General features: G+C 44.2%; 1 protein-coding gene across 1 annotated transcript in view; it reads left to right on the top strand.

Annotated features, from left to right (window-relative positions):
- LOC126177046 (cuticle protein 18.7-like) overlaps positions 1-23,644 on the top strand; it is a 28,183-nt gene that overhangs the window by 1,156 nt on the left and 3,383 nt on the right. The gene's annotated exons all lie outside the window — the stretch shown is intronic.

The following is a 23,644-nucleotide window of genomic DNA, read 5'->3' as shown; positions in this document are numbered from 1 at the left end:
GCTCCCCAAATAGCAAAACTCCTTTACTACTTTAAGTGTCTCATTTCTTAATCTAACAGCCTCAATATCACCCGACTTAATTCGACTACATTCCATTAACCTCGTTTTGCTTTTGTTGATGTTCATCTTATATCCTCCCTTCTAGACCCTATCCATTCCGTTCAACTGTCCTTCCAAGTCCTTTGCTGTCTGTGACAAAATTACAATGTCATCGGCGAACCTCAAAGTTTTTATTTCTTCTCCATGGATTTTAATACCTACTCCGAATCGGTTCAGTCAGGAAAGTATGAAATATTACACATGTGTTGAACACAACACGCCACTGCAACTCATAGTGCTACTTAAGAAGCAAAGAAAGATAATGTAGAATATGAGTGGTTGATTATCATTTTCTTGATAATATTCGTGTTTCGGATATGGGTACCATTACTATAAGGAAATACAACAGACGTCTCAGTACTTATCATACACATAATAACAAGCTAAACTTATTTAAGGTTATGTGTGTCCTCGCAGTAACCCTCAGAGCTATATAAATATGTACAGCTTTGTAGTTTGTGCCTTGTCCTATCGTTCCTATATAAAAAGTTTGGCAACAGAACAACTGAAACGGTCTGCTTAAAAGCTAACTTCGCAGTTATAAAGTGATGCAGATATAAAGTAGAAACAAGGTAGGTATCCTGTTTCGTTCTCTCTAGAGCACATATTTATAGAAAAAAGCAGTTATCAGAAATTCTCTCAAAGACCACACAATCACATTTAATTTAGACCAATAGTATTTATATAATGGAGATTGTTCACTGGTATACTTGCATAGTTCTGATAGTACATACCAAATAAGAATAAAGATATTGAGGAGATATTAAAATCTTCCCAGTACATGAGACAGTTCATAAATATTTGTGAATGTAGTACGAATATGTTCTTTTTGCAATAAGTGGTAAAAATATGAAATAAGTAGTATAAATAATCGTGGCAGATAGCTACAGAGAATGATATTCATAATGAGTATGAAATATTACAGATCGATTTCATGAGGAAGTTTTCGCAAATTCTTGACAAGCGGACTCAGTCCTCTTACAAACAATAATATCATACTTGAAATTGTTCATCAACATACTTGCACAATAGCCAGAGCCATTTGAACTTGAAGGCACTGTACTTTTTCATCGGTGCTGAGAACGAAGAGCGGGTTTACCAAGCCACTGTTTGTTTCAGGTCGTCCTGAGCGCCATCCTCGCCGTGGCCCTGGCAAAGCCCGGCTACCTGGGAGCAGCTCGCGCCATCGCCGCCGCCCCCGCTATCGCCGCCGCCCCCGCACTGGCCTACGGTGCTGCTCCTGCACTGGCCTACAGCGCTGCCCCCGCCGTCGTCGCCGCCCCCATCCACGCAGGATACGCCGCCTACGGCCCTGCCAACATCGTGCTCGGAGCTGATGGCATCCCCCTGGACACCCCTGAGGTGGCCGCCTCCAAGGCAGCCCACCTGAACGCCGTGGCTGAGACGCGCGTGCGCGACGCCATCGTGAACAGCGCTGCCGTCGTGGCAGCCGCCCCCGCTATCACCGCCCCCGCTATCGCTGCCGCCGCCCCCGCCGTAATTGACGCCAGGACCATCGCCGCCCACGCCATCGCCGCCCCGGCCCTCCGCTATGCTGCTGCCGCCCCCGCCGTGGCCTACTCCGCCGTCCACCCTGGGTACGCCGCGTACGGACCGGCCAACATTGTGATCGGTCCCAACGGCGTTCCTCTGGATACCCCTGAGGTGGCTGCTGGAAAGGTGGCCGACGCCGTCGCCCATCTGGAGGCTAAGGCTCGCAACGGTCTGATCATCTGAACTGTCACCGATGGCGTTACGACGACTTGATGCAATCAATTGTACCTGTGAGGCTTATTTTTTTTTTTTTTTTTTTGAAAATGTTGCTGTGATACCTGAATAAAACTATACATTTCACATTTGTCTCTTGTCATTCGTTTACTTTCATTTTACGACAGAAGTAAATCAAAATGGATATCCCTACAACAATACTGAGAGCATTTCAAGCATTTTATGGAAGGAACTCGCCATCATATGATGGCTACTGGGACAGTGGCGTTGAATCATATAGGCAATAAGTTCGATACTAGCAGACTGTTCTCTGTGCGTGGAAGTATGCGGAAATATTTCACCTGATACGCTTTAACTGACTGTTAATATTAGGTCCTCAATATTTCTTGACAGATAGGAAATTTGTATATAAGAGACAGTTCAAAGTCAGAAATTTTATGAAAGCAAATGAAACCGCTGTACCGATTAAAAACATTTAGGAAAAAAGTAAGTGGAATTTAACAGAAAGAAAAGAATAACTCAAGCCAGATAATTGGCAGTGCAACAGATACAACAGCCTTTTCCAATGCCTTTCGCCTTGTAGAACCTACCATCAGAGACAGTGTTTCTTTGCCTGACTGGAAACAGATATTTTAGCGGAAACAGTGAAAATGATCAGTAGCTACAGATTTTTCATCACTTAAGAGTACTGAAAGGCAGTCAACATCAAATGAGTTTGTAGTTTTGTAATCCTTAGTCAGGAAGTGAAAATATGTGAAAAAGGTCAAAATATGAGAAAATATGAGAAAAAGGTCAAAATTAAGCAGAAAACTGGCATCTCCCTACAAAGCTTCCCAGCCAGCTTATTTTATGAAACATTAGTGGCATCAGAATCAATCTTCAGTGAAGTTTGCGATGCTATGACCCATGGCGACGTATTAAAATTGTATGCCATACTGGGACTCTCATATTACGGTGGGCAATCCCCCTACCATCTATATCTCACAGACAGTGTGTTTCAGTATTTCTGGGGAATATTGGCAGAAAATCTTTCACTAAGTACTTTTCCATACGGAACTATTTGTCATAAATGAATATGTCGGCCTTTATTTTTTATACAACTTACAGGTCACATCGGCAACTTTAGTTCGGTATCGGTCACCATACGGTCGGCCGCACTTTAAAATATGCGCACCGCCAGTCACTTCTGCATGAGGGTGCTGCCACGAATACATACAATGATATGAAAGGATTTTCTCTCTGGAGCCCCAACGGCGGGTTTACCTAAGTTCAAACATAGACGCACACAGCCCAATTTTTGTGTGTTTGCCACTTCATAGCATTTACAGACTTTCATAGTGGTCAGGGTTCGACGTCTACGAAATAGTCATTGTATTGAAGACTGCTTGATCTGCAAACCTTCGTATCTCTATATGTACTTCAAGAGGCAAATCTACTGTTAGGAACTGTTGCTGCAACTACGGCAAAGTTATGTATCATTTTTAATATTTGGTATTAGATGTAGACTAAACTAATATCTGAATCATCTGTCTACGAACTGCATATACATCTACATCTACATCCATACTCCGGAAGCCACCTGACGGTGTGTGGTGGAGGGTACCTTGAGTACCTCTATCGGTTCTCCCTTCTATTCCAGTCTCGTTTCGTTCGTGGAAAGAAAGATTGTCGGTATGCCTCTGTGTGGGCTCCAATCTCTCTGATTTTATCCTCAAGATCTCTTCGCGGTATATACGTGGAAAGGGAGCAATATACTGCTTGACTCCTCGGTGAAGGTAAGTTCTCGATACTTCAACAAAAGCCCATACTGAGCTACTGACCGATATCTCTTGCAGAGTCTTCCACTGGAGTTTATCTATCATCTCCGTAACGCTTTCGCGATTACTAAATGATCCTGTAACGAAGCGCGCTGCTCTCCGTTGGATCTTCTCTATATCTTCTATCAACCCTATCTGGTACGGATCCCATACCGGTGAGCAGTATTCAAGCAGTGGGCGAACAAGTGTAGTTCCTCGCTCCTGTATCCACTAAAGAACCAAAAGCGTGCAAAGGAAGTTACAACACATGGAAACTGTACTCAGTAATGATTGGTATACATTACAAAGGTGATTACTATCTGCAGACTAAACAGACATTTAGGGCGCTATCGTCCAGTTCCCCTCTGTTTATACTAGTATTTCACAGACCAAAGACTTCACAAAACCACATAATATAAAATCCATAGTTTTTTATACCTGCCGAAAAAAGTGACAATCAGTTATTCAGATGTTGACTGGAGAAGTGGTATGGTCTATTGTCACGTTGAAAACACTTGTTCTTGCAAGTAACAAAGACACTGTTTCAACCCACTATGGCAACACATTTTGGATGAGCACCTGATAACATGCATTCATTCAAAAGAGTTCGCATTAATTAAGGTTACATTTGTTGGTCTTGCCTAATTGTAGTTGCTAGTGACTGGGGACGAGCAAGGAATATAATTTTTCAATATTCCACATATTAATTTTGCGGCAGTTGAAAACAACATCACGGTTGGATTAGACCTCATACACGGACAAAACGACTTTTATAGTACGCTGTGGCAGTAGTGCCCTCGATGATCCATCGACCGAACTGTACTTCGAATTACAAATCATTTAATCCCGTTGTCTGAGCGCACTGCTTGTGACCGGACTGTAATTATTGCTCTATCAGAACTCTCTCCATACTTTTCCACGAAGTTTGTGTTCTACAGAAAGCTCAGTTGTGCTTATTGACGGATCTTATCTCACGTGAACCAACACCATCTTCTCAATTTCTGCTGTCGACAGCCTTAGAAACTTTTGAGTGACGTAAACGACATAGTGTCTCATAATTTTTTACCAGTGGCTAAAAATTTGTTCCAATTTTTGTGATGAAATTAGTTCGAATTTTTTTGATAGCTGGAATGATGCACTTACGAAAGCTTTGTACTGATTCGTTAGAATTACAAGTGCAGCTACTCACAGGAGTCCAGCGTGGGATGTAATTGTATTCCAGCGAAACTTGGTAGATATTTTAATGTGTCAATCTGCAAACGACTTAGGCTCAAAAACAAAAGTAGTTTTTTGGCTACCAGATACAAATATGGCTCTGTGAATGCAAGAAAGACGCTTAGAAATATTTTCATATATAATGGATTAGGAACTAGAAGCGTGCAGAAAAGGTTAGGCAAGTGAGAAAGGCATAACGTTGATTTTTGTTATTAAGCGCTGCTTACACAGTTTGTTCAAAATGAGCACTGGAGACGTCGAAAAGATACGCTTTCGTTAGACGACGTGATGAACAGTTGCTCGTAGAAGTTCCAGTGGTATCTGAGCAACGTGTTCCAATATATTGGCCTTCGGATCAAGTAAAGCCCGAACTTGTCCCTAGTAAACGCGTTATTTTAGATATCCCGAGAGCCAGATCAGGTTGTCTTCCAGGCCGTGTACCTGGAAAACCTGTGGAGATAACACGTTTGTGGACCATTGCTTTAAGCAGATCTCTCACTGGGCGAGCAACGTGAGATGTTACCTCATCTTGCATGAAAACAGTGATTTCTACACAGTTGCGCTCTCCAAAGCAGGAATCACGTGCTGTACAAGGAGGTGTCGATGACTTGCAGATGTCACAGTACGTCTGACAGACGCTTTGGGTGTATTCTCTTGAAAGAAGAATGGACCGAGAGTGAAGGTGCTTGCGAATCGACACCACACAGTCACAAACGGTGAGTGTAAAGGCCCTTCGTGCACAACACGCGGCTTAACAGCACCCCTAATTCGGCAGTTCTGTGTATTCACTGCTCCATTTAGTGTAAAATGTGCCGCGTCACTCCATAAAATACTTTCTGGCCACGTGTCATCAGCTTCAATACGTGCCAGAAACCGAAGAGCCAATTTAAAACAGGAGGCCTTCCTAGCCGAGATGCCACAAATGGCTCACGCGTGTTTTCGAATTTCATCATCATCTTCTTTAAATCATTTGATGACATCGGGCCTCACTCAGGCCTTTCAGTCGGCGATACTCTCTCAATGCTCTACTGTAATTCCTGCCGTTCACATAAAACAGTTTCACTAGCAGCGCACGCCCTCTCTTCTCCACAGTCATAAGGTTCGCTCACCTTATGGCTTGTCAAGTGACAGTGTGGATGTCATACCGTCATACAAACAGTGTACAGCGCCAGATTTGTAAACAAAATCTGAACTATTTTTTTTCCAGCGTAAGTTCGTTCCGCGTTAATACATTAGCAAATCCATTAAGTTTCGCTGCCACACGGTGATTACTGCTCACATTGGGCCTCTGTAAATAGCTGCACTTCAATTGTAAGCAACTGGCGCTTTCACATCCGTTCTATGCTTATTGTTAAAATGTTTAAGAACTGAAAGAAAATTTCGTTGAAACGATAATGTGCCTGATAGACGCTAAGAGAAGGAAACCTAGAAGCTTAATTTAGAATTAGCGTACTACTCATTAGAGACGAAGAACTTGCTCAGATGGTTGAGAGGAAAGGAACTGTCCTTTTTACTGAAACCACTGCCACGTTTGTCCAGAAATGAAGAAAAACGTAAATCCAGACGGCTGAATAACGCTGCTAAAAAGATAAAAACAAAATCTCAAACTATTAAATACTTACTCACGCTCTCAGAAGAAGCACGTTTAAAATTCCGTATCCAGAACTATCACCCCTCACCCTCTTTCTCACCCATCTCCCCCCCCCCCCCCAGTGTGTCTCTTACTGTCAGTTGGAGGCAATTTTTGGGATGAGTGTTGAAAGAAGGTCACAGCCGATTTCTTTCTACGGTGATTCGTGTTTACCAGTGTCAACATTAATGAGACCTAAATATATAACCTTCCCTCTCTCTCTCTCTTGGAGATATTGTAACACAGGAAATGCATATCCTCCTATTTCCATCTATTGTAATATAATTTTTTTCCCTTATTTTGTTACCTGAAGATATGACGTTTCTGTGTAATTGCTTTACTATTTGTATATATATATGCATTTATGTCGATGTATAATTGGTTTGTTGTGTAAAGATTATTTGCATTTTGACGCTGGTTCTGGCCTAGGGAAAACTATGCAATCGAAAGATTACAACGATAGGTCGTGTGGAGATCTAAAGTGTTTAGGATCTTTGGTAGTGTTAACTCGGTCGCGTGGAGCGCGGGCAGAGGGAGAGTCTGGCTGGGGTGGTGTAGTGGAGCAGGTGTGTTGTGTGACGCTCCCGCGAGTTGCCGCGCTTTCGGAGTTGGGCAGCATGTAATTGCGCTTGACTTGCTATGATAGTTCCTGACACGGTGTCGCGGACGGGAAGCATTAGCTGCGCACATCAAGAACCCGTTTCACCTGGTGACCGTGTCGAGAAGAAGGCGCGCCAACATCCAGCTTCTGCAACAGCGACGGCCGACCATGAGTGACTGTCGCCACCTCCTCGATCGACGACTTCAAACCTTCAATCAACCAACAAGGAAGACTAAAAGCACGTAAAGTTTCAGAACTGTATGGCTGACCTCAGGTTTTAAAATTGTTGCATCACAAAATTACAGCAACTTAGCATGAACCTTTGTTGCTCATTGTCCCAATTGCATTACCAAGCAGGGTCCCTTCCTATTCCGGAATGAACCCGAGTGTCGTTGAAATTCAAACGCCAGCATCATTCGATTTCACTGCTTTAATTTCAAAGTTCAGTTAAGGTATTCATAGCTGGCTACATTATTTAGATTACACAAGCACAAATTAAGAGTGCGAGTTTTGTTACCGTATTTTAGCTTACCTGTGACTGCAGCTCAGCTTGGTACATACTAAATTTTACTATTGTTAATTGTTCAGAATCATTTAATTCAAAATCTCTTATTTCTAAATTGCGTAGATTCAAGTAGCTTTTGAAATGATTGTTGAGTTAGTCCGAGACTAACCGTATTTTACTGAATTTCGTTGTGCTTCAGAAAGAAAGCTCACTATTAACTTCAGTCACTAAATTAACTTTCGATTTTCCGATTTTATTAATTCTTTTGCTAAATTAATTCAGAGTGTAGCGAAATTTATTACTTCTGACAAACTTTCAGTTTTCACACTACACATGTCAACCTTCAGTTGCCGCGCTTCTAGTGCTAATTATATGTGTAATAACCTTTCCTTTTCAGTTACTATAGTAATTGTCCTTAGGACTGGCGACCGTAATTTCCCCCAAGTCTCAAATATCTAATTACCGCTAGTTAATTGTTAACGTAACGGCCGCACATTTACTTTCTTTATTAACTTTACCCCTTTTCAAAATTAATTTCCACCAGTTTCATTAGCATTTTTCCTTTCATTTACCGACAAATTAACTTCGGTGGCGATTGCTTTTCCCAAATTTCCATTAGGTACACGCGGTTTAATTTTTCACTGTCATTAAGGTCGATAAGTGAGGGGGAGGTTACAATATGTACCAAAAGGTATGGAAGTCTATCAATTAGTTTTCTTGTTCAAACTTTCTTATGCTGTTATGCCTGAAGGGTAATGGGCCATATGCCATTCTCAGGGACACTGTCGATACAGTCTTCTGGCATCAACTGCGTGCAATCTTACAGAGCTTCCGGCGCTTTCTATTAGATCATTTACATACACTACAAACAGTAGTGGACCTAGCACACTTCCTTGGGGTATTCAGAAACTTATCTTTATATCTGTCTTTGTTCCGTTAAGTGCGACGTGTTGAGATGTGTCTGCAAACAAGTCTTGAATCCAGTCGCAAATCTGGAGCGATACTCGTTAAGCACGTATTTTTTTCCACTAAACAGCAGTGCAGGAGAATGTGAAACGCCTTCCTGAAGTCGAATAACACCGCATCAGACCGAGAGCCGTTGTCCACAGCGCTATGGATCTCATAGAGGAACAGAGCGCTCTGCGTTTCGCAAGATCTCTGTTTGCGGAAGCCACTTTGATGGAGAATAAAACTTCATAATTATCGAGCTAAAACGTGTTCCATGATTCTATAACAGACTGGCGTCAACAATAAAGGCCTATACTTATGGGCGTATGTCCCATGGCCCTCTTGCAAACCGGAATGACCTGCACTGTTATCTTGTCGCTAGGTACCCTTCATTGCTCCAGCGGTCTGCGGTAAACTGCTGCTAATGAATAGGGGATTTCATACCGCTTACTGATTTTACGCAAGACCAAAACCTATTGGGGATTCTGCGCAGATAGTTTGAGAAAATATTACTTTTGAAGTCACTGAACACTTTTCTCATTGCTCTCTTTACGCCTATGTCCTTTCTTGCTGCCTCGGATTTTCCGTGGAGTCTCGTGAAGTCCCAATAACGGTAGCTGTCGGCATCCACACGTTCTTCGCGATGTGCCGTGCGTTGGACGAATTACACGACGTATTTATCGACGGAATTACTCGGAATTTACTGGCAGACTCGGGCTAATTCTCTATACTGCTATACACACGAAATTACTCTAAACAGTAGGAGCCAGCTTTGCTTTGACTCGGTAAACTTCCGACTGCTCCAAAGACAATAACTGCAGACCTGACGCTATCTTATTACTTCCAGAAACATTCCCAAATCTGACAACTGGAACGGTAGGTGCACATTACTAGCTATTCGTACGACTCCTGCTGGTGCCCAACTCTTCCGGTAAAAGTCTGCTCAACAATCAACACAGGAATGTAGTTTGACGTCAGTGGGAAAATATTCATACAAAAACGTCACACTCAAATTTCCGCGGAAACAAATAGAATTTATGAGCTTCAGTTAAATCTCGTCAGGCTTCATTCACTGAGTATCACCTCTTAGTCTGGTCAACGAGTATTACCTGATGAACACGTGTCTGTTCACCTAAAAGGCAGAAAAGGACGCAAACAATACCCCACCCACGCACATAAACATACCCCTCGATACAGCATCACCGATCTATTGCGGTGTAACTGTGTAGTCCCGTACCACCCTCTGACGGTGATAGTACTACATGAGTCAGGCAGAAATTTTGCCTAACATGGGCAGGTGAAGGTGTGACGGTGGGCAGGTGAAGGTGTGACGGTCGGACTTGTAATACCAAAGAGGGCTGTCGATCGACTTCTAATACCGCGAGCAACAAACTACTGCGAGAAAAGTGTTTCAGTCAGGCCTTCCGGCCAGCCAGACACGGTAGCCGCAAACAGTCAATTATAATGGAAATTTCTTACGTCAATCACAAAAAAAAAAAATGTTACTTTGTGCCACGGTCTTTCCATAACTGATTTCAAATACTTGCTGCGAAACTCTTGCCGTCTTGGGAAGACCACTCGCCTTTGACCACATGCCACAGGTCTACAACACAACCCACTTAGTAGATTTAGAAAGAGACTGGCACATTGTAGCTGTGATGGGAAAAGTCCAGGTTCCCCATTTACCACTATTCACCACAAATTAGCCCTGAAGTACACAATAACCACAGGACGAAGACACAGCCAAGGAATGTTATTTATTTATTTATTTACTGGACTTGGGAAAGGCCCATCCACCAAATGCAGTTATTTTACATAAGAAAAGACAGAGAACATTTGTCTGACTTCATTACAAAATATGGCACGCAGTGTATGAGAAGCGGTCAAGAAGGTTCCGTTTGAACGCGTTGCTGCAGCGAATACTCAACCCTGTGCGACTCCGATGCGGGTATATAAGCACAGATATGTACGCTACGGGTTAGTATAAACATTTTGATTGTCCCTTATATTACATACCTACATCGGCAATGTATCACATACATACATACGTATAAATATATTGCCTTACATAAAAGTTAAGTACCCAGAACTCATGGTCGAATGTAAATGTAAGCTGGCACACAATCGCATCATCGGGGGTATGTAAACGACAAGAGTTGGTATTGTCTGTGAGAGGCAGAAAGAACACAATACTGCTTTAGTGTTTTTTTGTTGTTGTGTAAAATGACATTACCAGGACCATTGCCCGCGGCTCGTGGTCTTGCGATAGCGTTCTCGCTTCCCGCGCACACGGTCCCGGGTTCGATTCCCGGCGGGGTCAGGGATTTTCTCTGCCTCCAGATGAGTGGCTGTTGTGTGTATTTCATCATCACTTCACCCTCATTCACTCAAAAATTGCCGTAGTGGCGTTAAAGAACTTTTGGAGCGGCGCCCGAACCGCCCCGCGAGGGGTCTCCCGGCCAACAATGCCATACGCTCATTATTATTATTATTATTACCAGAACTAGTAAGGTATATAAGGGGAAAGAGCAGCGTCATGTGTTGAGTTGTCACTGTGCAGAATACTGAGAGGCTGCGTACTCCTGCGAGTCAGATTTATCACCACAAAGCAGAGTTTGAAAGGAGCGCCATTGCGGAACTCCACTTGGTTGGATGGTCACATCGTGCAATAGAGAGATTTGTGGGGCATTCAACTCTGACAGTGGCCAGATGTTGGACTGCAAGGGAACTCTGGGCAGGCATACTTGTCGTCGAGGTTCCAGTCGACAGCGTCTGACCACCAGAAGGGAGGTTTGCTGTAACGTGCGTCAAGCGCACTGGAATCCCTACAGACCTAGGCAAAGGCCTATACACATTCGTAACACCGGGCCCCGCCCCATCACCGAAGTCAAGCAGCGCTGGGCTCATCTAGTACTTGGATGGGTGACCATCCGGGGAAAACCGTTGGTTCTCAGGCTCACAAGTTGCCAAAGCGGCGTCCAATTGAAAGACTTGCACCAGATCGTCGTGCTACGCGACACTTTTCCTTCGCGCCTGCCATCCAAAAATTAGTAATGGAGTCCCTACAAGATTGTGTGTCATCCTGCACCATTGCTAGGAGATGCTGTGTTTCCTAGCAACGGCAGCACTGCGAGTCAGTGGCACGACCACCGCACAGAAAGAGTTACGGCTCGTCTTTGACAGCGAATTCCGCGGAAGATCGCCTCTGCCGCCAGGCGGTGGTCGCAACACCAGCGCGCTAGCGGGAAACACAGATGTTGCTGCCCACGCAGAACTACACTCCTGGAAATTGAAATAAGAACACCGTGAATTCATTGTCCCAGGAAGGGGAAACTTTATTGACACATTCCTGGGGTCAGATACATCACATGATCACACTGACAGACCCACAGGCACATAGACACAGGCAACAGAGCATGCACAATGTCGGCACTAGTACAGTGTATATCCACCTTTCGCAGCAATGCAGGCTGCTATTCTCCCATGGAGACGATCGTAGAGATGCTGGATGTAGTCCTGTGGAACGGCTTGCCATGCCATTTCCACCTGGCGCCTCAGTTGGACCAGCGTTCGTGCTGGACGTGCAGACCGCGTGAGACGACGCTTCATCCAGTCCCAAACATGCTCAATGGGGGACAGATCCGGAGATCTTGCTGGCCAGGGTAGTTGACTTACACCTTCTAGAGCACGTTGGGTGGCACGGGATACATGCGGACGTGCACTGTCCTGTTGGAACAGCAAGTTCCCTTGTCGGTCTAGGAATGGTAGAAAGATGGGTTCGATGACGGTTTGGATGTACCGTGCACTATTCAGTGTCCCCTCGACGATCACCAGTGGTGTACGGCCAGTGTAGGAGATCGCTCCCCACACCATGATGCCGGGTGTTCGCCCTGTGTGCCTCGGTCGTATGCAGTCCTGATTGTGGCGCTCACCTGCACGGCGCCAAAGACGCATACGACCATCATTGGCACCAAGGCAGAAGCGACTCTCATCGCTGAAGACGACACGTCTCCATTCGTCCCTCCATTCACGCCTGTCGCGACACCACTGGAGGCGGGCTGCACGATGTTGGGGCGTGAGCGGAAGACGGCCTAACGGTGTGCGGGACCGTAGCCCATCTTCATGGAGACGGTTGCGAATGGTCCTCGCCGATACCCCAGGAGCAACAGTGTCCCTAATTTGCTGGGAAGTGGCGGTGCGGTCCCTTACGGCACTGCGTAGGATCCTACGGTCTTGGCGTGCATCCGTGCGTCGCTGCGGTCCGGTCCCAGGTCGACGGGCACGTGCACCTTCCGCCAACCACTGGCGACAACATAGATGTACTGTGGAGACCTCACGCCCCACGTGTTGAGCAATTCGGCGGTACGTCCACCAGGCCTCCCGCATGCCCACTATACGCCCTCGCTCAAAGTCCGTCAACTGCACATACGGATCACGTCCACGCTGTCGCGGCATGCTACCAGTGTTAAAGACTGCGATGGTGCTCCGTATGCCACGGCAAACTGGCTGACACTGACGGCGGCGGTGCACAAATGCTGAGCAGCTAGCGCCATTCGACGGCCAACACCGCGGTTCCTGGTGTGTCCGCTGTGCCGTGCGTGTGATCATTGCTTGTACAGCCCTCTCGCAGTGTCCGGAGCAAGTATGGTGGGTCTGACACACCGGTGTGTTCTTTTTTCCATTTCCAGGAGTGTATTTCTCGCCACCACATCATGTGCGGCAAGTAGTTCACCATGTGTCGTGTCGCCGAGTGAGCCAGTTCCGTGAGGCAGCCTCCGAGTACACCAGTACTTCTTCAGTGAGGGACTCGCTCCTAATGTGCCATAAGCCTAGCAAAATGAGTGCTTGTCACACCGCCCACTTCAGGACTTTGCTAGGCAACGTGACGCTTAGAACACTGCTTTTCTCTCACTGTTTTCTGGGCAGACAGCCAGGAGATAGTGATGCAACGACTTCAGGCAAGTGCAATATTGTTTTTGTTTCGAACTGGTGAGGTGCTCCAGACTTGAGACCATACGAGACAAATCTTGTTATAGTTTCACGATTTTCGAGGTTGGGAGTTCTGTTTACTTGGTACTTGACATAAAAACGCGAGAAGCATGGCGTCACATTGTGTTCAATAATGAACCGAATGTCGCACTATCCGGCCGACCGTCGTAATCGTATGTGCCGGCCACATAGCTCATTCTTTCAATATTTCGGAGAAGCACAACAGTATTGCTCTTGCAATAATGCGGAGAGCTATTAATAACTTCGTGTCACGGGAGGAGCTGATTGAGGGAACTCTAGCGGCTCCGTGGTATGTGACGAAGAAACTGCCTCCGAATGTGTAACTTCTCATGCGGCAATATGATGTTGCCACTTCTCCACAGGACAACGCACGTCTACACATGCCACGTGTCTCTACAAACTGCCTGCGTGATGTTGAGGTTCAGCAATGGCTTTGAGCATTATGAGACTTAACTGCTGTGGTCATCAGTCCCCTAGAACTTAGAACTACTTCAACCTAGCTAACCTAAGGACATCATAGACATCCATGGCCGAGGCAGGATTCGAAATCTGACTGTAACGGTCGCGTTGTTAGAAACTGAAGCGCCTAGAACCGCTCGGCCACACCAGCCGGCCGATATTAAGGTTCCGCTATGGCCAGAGAGCTCCCTAGATCTGTCCCCAATAATTTGTGGAACGTAAACTCCGTTCCAGTGTCAGTGTCTAGAATGTCAAGCACCAGTTACAACATTTGTTGGCGACCTTGCCTTAGGGGAGGATACACAGCCTTATGACACCCATACCAGACCAGTCACTGCAAGCATCCAGACCAGAGTACTGCAACGTCGTACCGAGCAATGGGCTCACACTTCCAAGTTCTTTGTATATTTCGTCTCGATTTTGTTGTCACTAACTTCGTCCACCCTTTCAACAATTAAATTTTATTTTTGTCTTCGCCTCCCCTTCTTGGTGCTTAATGTAGTTGGTTATACAGAATATATTCTTAAATTTGTACAAAACCAAATGGAATTGATGAGCTTCAATAAAACCTTGTCAAGTCCGCTTCTTTCACCGAATATTGTCCGCAGCCAAGAGTACCCCCATCCACACACGGGAAAGCGCTGCTCAGTATGGAACGTGGGAAAAGTTTCTCAGATTTTAAAGTTACCTTTGACAAGGATGAATGAAATAGCGTGTACGTTTGGCAGCTGAACTATTCAGGGAAATAAGATCTACTGTAAGAGAAAAAATTATCTTTTATTTTTAAAATATTATATTGTGCACTTTTTCTTGGATTACTGTTTTCCTCACATGCTGTTAATATACAGCATGTACAATGTCTTTATCAGTGCAGCAGGTACCACAGTTTGGATAGATTACTGATTTTAAGTAATGACTCGTTACAATCTGTTGGCGTCTTTGACGTTATGGTAATTGTCCACTAACATTGTCCACTATGTATTTGCCTGACTGACGAATGTACCATGAAAATCATTGCCTTGTAGGGCTATGTGGGCGGAAAGTCGATACTGGACAATTTTCGCCAGATGGTCTGCAAATGCGTTGGCCCTAATACTAACCCTACCAGACATCCCATGGTTGACGAATCAGTTGACACAGCTTCGTTGCTCCATTAAAGCGTTTCAGTATATTGTGCGCTTAGGGATTTACAGTTTTTTCTTTCGCTGGTCTCGCAAGAGGCTGCAGAGCACTCGTCGGGGGGCAGTAACTAGAGGGTTGTCCAGAAAATAATGCATCACATTATTTTAACTCAGCTGAAAACAATTCTATGAACGCGAAACGTTACTTATGTGTTATATGAAGTCTCCTGAGTGAGCGCGCCAATTTGCGTCACTACCGACTGATGGCGTAGCTACAGGACAGTTTTAAAATGGCGTGTGCAGGTGATGTACGTTACAAGCAAAGTGACGTCATTGGATTTCTCACTGCAGAGAAAGAAACTGTGGGGAATATTCAAAAACGCTTTTACAGAGTCTATGGAGAATCTGCTGCCGACAGTAGTACACTTAGTCGCAGGACTGTTCGGCGGAGCTCCACGATTTGCAACTATCGAGGAGACCCTCCACGGCTTTCACAGCTAACTTGTTGCATCGATCTGATGTTGCCATTCGCGAGGACAGACGCATTACGACTCGGCTGCTGGAACTGCATCTGTCAATTCATCGAAGGCATTTTGAGGACGATGAGCACTGGCTCCGCCACAAGGACAAGGATTGCTGCTGACAGGGCATACACGCCGTTGTTTCGCACTGGAAGAAGGCCATAGAACGGGATGGAGATTACCTGTAAAAATAGCGCGTGAAGATGAAAATCTGTTCTTTCGTGTGTGTAATTCTCGCTATGTTCGACAAAGAATAGTAGAAGAAAAAAATGCGGTGCATTACTTTCTTGCCAATCCTCGTATTATGACTTTGTCGACATGTCAATGGATTATGTAAAGAAAAACCTCATGAACGACATACAACCGCGTTGTCAATACCGAGGCATTTGTACAAAAAGGACTGTCCACATCCTATTTGCTCGTCAAAGGTAAATAGCATTTGTGTTGGAATCCATAAGACTCCCGTGTGAAGCGACCGTTGGGTATACGAATGGAAGAACACAGCGATCAGTTGCATACAATCTGAATTTATTGCAGATAGATTTCGACTGTTGAATAGCAATCATCAGTGCATACATCACCCAACGCGGTATTATGTTCTTATTTTGTCACATACGCCGCTTCTTTTTCTCTTTATGTTTATAGGTCTGCCTATATATTCAAATTTGGAATATATATGCCTTTAAACACAACTTGGATGTGAGCACTTCAGGGGATGTATGTACTGATGATAACTACTCTACAGTCGAAATCATCTGCAATTAATTCAGATTATTCGCAACTGATCGCGGAATTCTTCTTACAACAAATGGATACAGCGTTCTGCTCGGGAGATGCACTGACACCCGTCCAGCGTAGTAAATTGGAAATAAATCTTATGCAGTCAATATCGGCACTAATGATGAAAAGTAGATTGAAATGTAAGATAATCGTCTGGAAGAATCAGTGCGCAAGGAGGTGGGATACTGGATTACTGATGCATGATAAGACGCTTTTGAAGTTCGCTAGGGATGTGGATAATGCGATGAAGAATAGCACAGTAGGCAGATCAGTAGAAGAGTGGATATCTCTCAATAGGAAAATCACAAATGTTGGACGGAGAAACATAGGTACAAGGAAGGCGACAGTAGTGTGTAATAAAGAGCAAAGACTACTCGCATAAATAATGATAATCAAACTCCGAAACCTTCTAGTTATGGAAAATATACAATTCTCCTGTCCCTTAAATTGATCGACGAAAGACAAAAGTCTGAAAATGTGTAGGGAAAGAGAGTAAAACATCCATATAAGTCGCTTACGAATGAAATAGGACGTGTAGGATACCCAAGGGGAAATAGCTGGAAGAAATGTGAGGAAATCGAAAAAAAAAACCAAAAAATAAAATTGTCGGGAGTACTGACTCAACATGTCAAACAACCCTCGGTAAAATTAAAAGCAGGGGTGGTAACTTTGAGAGTGCAATGGGATTTTCACTGTTAAAGCAGATGAAAAAGCGCATAGGCGAAAAGAGTGATCAAAACTGAAACGTTATATGTCTACAAGTTGTAAGTAGGCTATGTAAGTAGGCTGTTTAGGTTCTTATATTGGAAACGCCGCCGCCACGTAGCGCTCTCTGTATGAAAATCACTGGCTGTGCTGTGTGCAGTCTGTGGCTAGTTTGCATTGTTGTCTGCCATTATAGTGTTGGGCAGCGGCAGCTGGATGTGAACAGCGCGTAGCGTTGCGCAGTTGGAGGTGAGCCGCCAGCAGTGGTGGATGTGGGGAGAGAGATGACGGAGTTTTGAAATTTGTAATACTGGATGGCATGAACTGATATATATATTATGATTATTAAGTAAATACAGTGTTTGTTCTCTATTAAAATCTTTCATTTGCTAACTATGCCTGTCAGTAGTTAGTGCCTTCCGTAGTTTGAATCTTTTATTTAGCTGGCAGTAGTGGCGCTCGCTGTATTGCAGTAGTTCGAGTAATGAAGATTTTTGTGAGGTAAGTGATTTGTGAAAGGTATAGGTTAATGTTAGTCAGGGCCATTCTTTTGTAGGGATTTTTGAAAGTCAGATTGCGTTGCGCTAAAAATATTGTGTGTCAGTTTAAGCTCAGTCCTGTACAATTTTTCTAAGGGGACGTTTCAAAGTATGCAATTGAAGCTGCTTATTCGGTATAAAAAATAGAGTAGAAGCTGTATGAGAGAGACTGGAAAGAATGAAACGATGTGTATGTTTGAAATATATGTGTTATTAGAAGTGAGAACCCTCGTAGCTGTATACTGTCAAGTCAACATAGTTCACTAGGTATAAGGTATGTTTATAATATTAATCAGCACATGCCATCCTCATTAAATACAATAAAGTCCCTAAAAATACAAATTTAATAAACTTTGCCGTTTTCGTAGGCAGACTGACAGAAACAAAGGGCTTGAATCAGATTAATGACTACAATGTATTACTTGTACTGTACTCACATGAAATAAGGAAATAGAAATAAATAAAGTGGTAGCAGTACTACATCTGAAGAAATATTATACACCTCAGGAGTTGTATGACAGAAGAGACGTGAATGCGCACATGCACTTCAAAGAGAACAAACCACTAACAATGACATCTACACCTATAATGAAACATCAAAACTGACCAGTCAGAATGCACTATACTGCGCGTATGTAGACCTAGTATCTAGATTAAGTAGCAAATTATTCGAATAACATTAACCATAATTTTTTCTGTCGTGGTATGGGCACACTGTATTTTCTAACTGAAGATACCTTAAATAGCCTCCTCAATGAAAGGTGTACGCTAGTGGCGTTAAAATGAGAAATGGTTAATCAAATATTACGGAAAACACAACAGGTTACGATGGATGAAATTGATGTAAATCACATAAGGTAGTAAAATAACGGCCTCTATTTAGGTCAAAATAGTATCATTGCTCTATATTATTCTGGTTGTTAATACCGCTGTAAATTTGATGTTTATGGCCTGATAATGTATTACATTGCTTAAACCGGTAGGCTATAAAATGAAATGGAGATGAACTCACAGCAAACGGCTTTTTTTGTGTTTTTTACTAACGACTGCACATGTTGGTGTATAGAATCTATGAGACTGGCCACAAAGCATTAGACATTTGGAAAAATATCATCCACACGATTCCGAAGATAGCAAGAGCCGATAAGTACATGAATTAGCGAAAAATCAGCTTAACATTTCAGATCTACAAGCAACTAGCAGGGATAATATACAAAGGAACGAAAAAGAAAACTGAGGATCTGTTAGATGAAGCCGGCCTAGGTGGCCGAGCGGTTCTAGGCGCTACAGTCTGGAACCGCGCGACCGCTACGGTAGCAGGTTCGAATCCTGCCTCGGGCATGGATGTGTGTGATGTTGCTAGGTTAGTTAGGTTTAAGTAGTTCTAAGTTTTAGGGACTGATGACCTCAGATTTTAAGTCCCATAGTGCTCAGAGCCAGAGAGGCAGTTCTGACGTTACGGTTGATAACAGAGGCAAGACGAAGAGAAATCAAACACTTCCAATGGCATTTGTGACCTGGAAATGCGTTCGACACTGAAAAATGGTGCAGGATGTTTCAAATTTTGAGAAAAATAGACATCATCTGTACGAAAATATGCGATATGCCGGTATACAAGAACCAAGAGGGAACAATAAGCGTGGAAGACCAAGAACAAAGTGCTCCAATTACAAAACATTTAAGACAGCGATGTAGTCTTTCGCCCCTGCTGTTAAGTCTGTATAACGAAGAAGCAATGACGAAAGTAAAAGAAAGGTTCTGGAATGGGATTAAAATTGAAATGGTTCAAATGGCTCTAAGCACTATGAGACTTAACATATGTCCGCAGCTCGTGGTCGTGCGGTAGCGTTCTCGCTTCCCACGCCCGGGTTCCCGGGTTCGATTCCCGGCGGGGTCAGGGATTTTCTCTGCCTCGTGATGAGTGGGTGTTGTGTGATGTCCTTAGGTTAGTTAGGTTTAAGTAGCTCTACGTTCTAGGGGACTTATGACCATAGATGTTAAGTCCCATAGTGCTCATAGCCATTTGAACCATTTTAGACTTAACATCTGATGTTATCAGTCCCCTAGACTTAGAACTACTTAAACCCAAATAACCTAAGGACATCACACATATCCATGGCCGAGGCAGGATTCGAACCTGCGACAGTAGCAGCCGCGTGGTTCCGGACTGAAGCGCCTAGAACCGCTCGGTCACAGGGTCGGCGATTAAAATTCAGGGTGAAAAAATGTTAATGATAAGATTCGCTGATGACATTGCTATCCTGGTTGAAAGTGAAGAGGAATTACGCGATCTACCGAATGTAATGAACAAGTCTAGTGAGTGTAGAATATGGAATGAGAGTCAACCGGAAAAAGACAAAAGTAATGAGAAGTAGCAGAAATGAGAACAGCGAAAAACTTTAATTCAAAATTTACAATCACGAATGTGATGAAGTGAAGGAATTCTGCTACCCTGGAGGCAAAAAACCCACGGCAGACGAAGAAAGGAGGCCGAAGGGAGCGTTTCTGGCCAAGAGAAGCCGACAGCTATCAAACAGAGGCCTTAATGTGGGGAAGAGATTTCTGATAATGTACGTTTGGAGCACAACATTGTATGGTAGTGATCATAAACGATGGGAAAATCTGGACAGGAGACACTTGAGGCGTTTGAGATTTGGTGCTACAAGGGTGATTATAATTAAAGTTAAACTTTAAAGACTCTGTAGAAATAATACCACTGGTCAGAACGACGTCAAATTGCAACGGAATTTATCGGAGTAGCAGAAGAAAGAAAATAGTGTTAAAATTGATCAACAGATGCTGCTGTATGTGTCAGAATACGTAAATGAAAACATCTGTCATGCGCAAGACTCATGTTTGTATAAACACGCCGGGTACACGGATTTTCCTCCTTTCGTGTGTGTGACGTTCGCCAAGACTGTCTCAATGCAGGATCGCACTCTGCTTGTAAAGCTGTATTACGAGAATGGTGATTGCGCACACGTCGCTCTGTAGATATTCCAGACAATGAAGGGTTTGAAAAAAGGCGTTGGTCCGATGACTGCTGTGGGTCTGGAGGAAATGATTCGGAAATTCGAAAAGACGGGTTCTTTTCGCGTCCAACCTGGTAGAGGAAGGAAACGTATTGATTCGACGTCAGTGGAGGCAGTGGCCCAGCAGTGCAGTAGGAGGCGAGTGGTGGTGCCCAAACGTGTAGTGCCCAGAGAATTGCCCGATCTTTGGACATACCCGTGAGCACGATGCGCAAAATCCTACGAAACATGTGCGCGAGTTGCTTCCTGTTGACCTGCCAGTAAGAGAGACCATTGCTTTAGAGTTTCTTGCTCACATGAAAGTGGACAGTAATTAGCCGTGGAAGATTTTGTGGACAGACGAAGCCCACTTCCATCTGATAGGTATGTCAATACACAGAGTTGTCGAATGTGGGCAACGGGAAATCCACATGAAAAGAGAGAAGGAAAAAAAAAAAAAAAGGAAATGAGCTTATGGCATCGTTGGCCGGAAGGCGCCATCTGGAGATGTTCGACCGCCAAGTGCAATTGTTATTTCAGTCGACGCCACACTGGGCGAGTTGCGCACCGGTGATGAGGATAAAATGATGATGAGAACACCACAACACCCAGTCCCCAAGCGGAGAAAATCTCCAAGCCGACCGGGAATCGAACCTGGACCCATTTGCCTGGGACGCGAGCACGTTACCACTCAGCTAAGCGGGTGGACAGCCACACGCAAATCAACCTCATTTATCATGGGGCCACATTTTTTCGAATATACAGGTGCTTCTGGTCCTGTAACCTGTATCGTCTCTGGTAAGTGCTATGAGTGTCTTTTGCGCAACCACGTCATTCCAGCTCTCCAACGGCGTGGATGTCTGGATAGGAACATTTTTATGCAAGATGGCCACCTCCGCACATTGCCAATTCACTTAAGCAGCTGCTGAAGTGCCATTTCGGAAATGTTAAAATTATCAGCCGCCGTTTCTCTACAGCCTGGCCGTTTCAGTCACCCGATCTTAATCCGTGTGACTTCTGGCTGTGTTGCTATCTGAAAGATGTTGTGTTCAGTGTTCCGATTGCAAACTTAGCTGCATTGGAGGCACGTATTGCGCAACGCTTTTTGAACGTGACTTCGGAAACGCTTCGGTCAGTTGTGAAACATGCTGTTTCTCGATTTCAACTTGTTGCAGAAAACGTTGGACAGCATATTAATCATATGTGAAGATGGTATCTGTTCTGGTATCTTTGATATATGTCAATGGGAACAGTTGAAAATTTGTGCCCCGACCGCGACTCGAACCCGGCATCTCCTGCTTACGTGGCAGACGCTCTCTCCATCTGAGCCACCGAGGGCACAAAGGATAGCGCGACTGCAGGGATTTATCCATTGCACGCTGCCCGTGAGACCCACATTCCCAACTTAATGTCCACACACTACATTCGTAGTGCCCCTGCCCATTACAGTCATTACTCGCGGCAGACAAGCTTACCGAGTCCCGTAAGAGTTCGGGTAATGCGTGTGCATCCAGCACAGAACAGAGAACAGATAACATCTTCATGTAGTTAAGTCTAACCGGCCATTGACCTTCTTCTTCTCTGCTGGATGCACACGCATTGCCGGAACTCTTAGGGGACTCGGTAAGATTGTCTGCCGCGAGTAATGAGTGTGATGGGAGGAGCACTACGAATATAGTGGCACTACGAAATTAGGTGGGAATGTGGGTGTCACGGGCAGCGTGCAGGGGATAAATCCCTGCAGTCGCACTATCCTCTGTGCCCTCGGTGGCTCAGATGGATAGAGCGTCTGCCTTGTAAGCAGGAGATCCCGGCTTCGAGTCTCAGTTGGGGCACACATTTTCAACTGTCCCCTTTGGTATATATCAACGCCTGTCAACAGCTTAGGGTCTTGATTCAATTAGCATATTAAACATGTTTTTCACCAGTCATACGATAGTTAATAATTCGATTTGAGACTGATTGTTGCTTTTTATGCGGTTTTTGGCTCAGTACAATTAAAAGCCGATGTGATTCATGCATTTTATGCAATTTTAGCCTCAGAACAATTAAAAACCGATTTTTCCCATACGATGTTATATGACCTTGCCGTGGTGGATGGGCTTACATAACTAACAGTATCACTCCTACACACCCATGCACACTGAGTAATACAGTTTGTTTAACGTCAAACGTACGCCTTAAGCATTACTGTATGATTCATTTGTGATTTATAGTCGACCACTATTAAATTATGATGCTTACAGCTATTGCTACATTTTGTAGCTATTTATTTTTCTTCTGCCACACGTTTTCCCCCTTCTCCAATAATATTCCGTTGCAATTTGACGTCCTTCTGACCAGTGGTGATATTTCTACAGCGGTTTGAAAGTTTAACCTTAATTATAATCACTCTGTATATTGAAAATTGGTAGGACTGATAAGATAAGGAATAAGGAAGTTCTCTGCAGAATTAGGGATACAGGAACATATGGAAAACACGGACAAGAGGAAGAGACAGGACAACAGGACACGTGTTACAACATCAGAGTACAACCTCCATCGTACTAAAGAAAACTGCAGAGTGTAAAAACTAAAGGGAAAGACAGAGATTGGAATACATCAAACAAATAATTGAGAAGGTAAGGTGTAAGTGCTACTCTGATACGAGTATGTTAGCATATGGGAGGAATTCATGCCAGAGCCATAGAAGCAACTGCAAGACTGATGAACGCCCCTCCCCCTCCCCCAACAAAAAGTAATTGAGTTCTTCATTTGCGCCGCGCGGGATTAGCCGAGCGGTCTGGGGCGCTGCAGTCATGCACTGTGCGGTTGGTCCCGGCGGAGGTTCGAGTCCTCCCTCGGGCATGGGTGTGTGTGTTAGTCCTTAGGATAATTTAGATTAAGCAGTGTGTAAGCTTAGGGACTGATGACCTTAGCAGTTAAGTCCCATAAGATTTCACACACATTCGAACATTTTTTTCTTCATTTGCTGCG

The sequence above is a fragment of the Schistocerca cancellata genome, chromosome 3 (genome assembly GCF_023864275.1).
Source record: "Schistocerca cancellata isolate TAMUIC-IGC-003103 chromosome 3, iqSchCanc2.1, whole genome shotgun sequence".
NCBI classification, from domain to species: domain Eukaryota; kingdom Metazoa; phylum Arthropoda; class Insecta; order Orthoptera; family Acrididae; genus Schistocerca; species Schistocerca cancellata.
The sequence above is the reverse complement of the archived record's forward strand: the minus strand, read 5'-3'. Positions and strand labels throughout refer to the sequence as shown.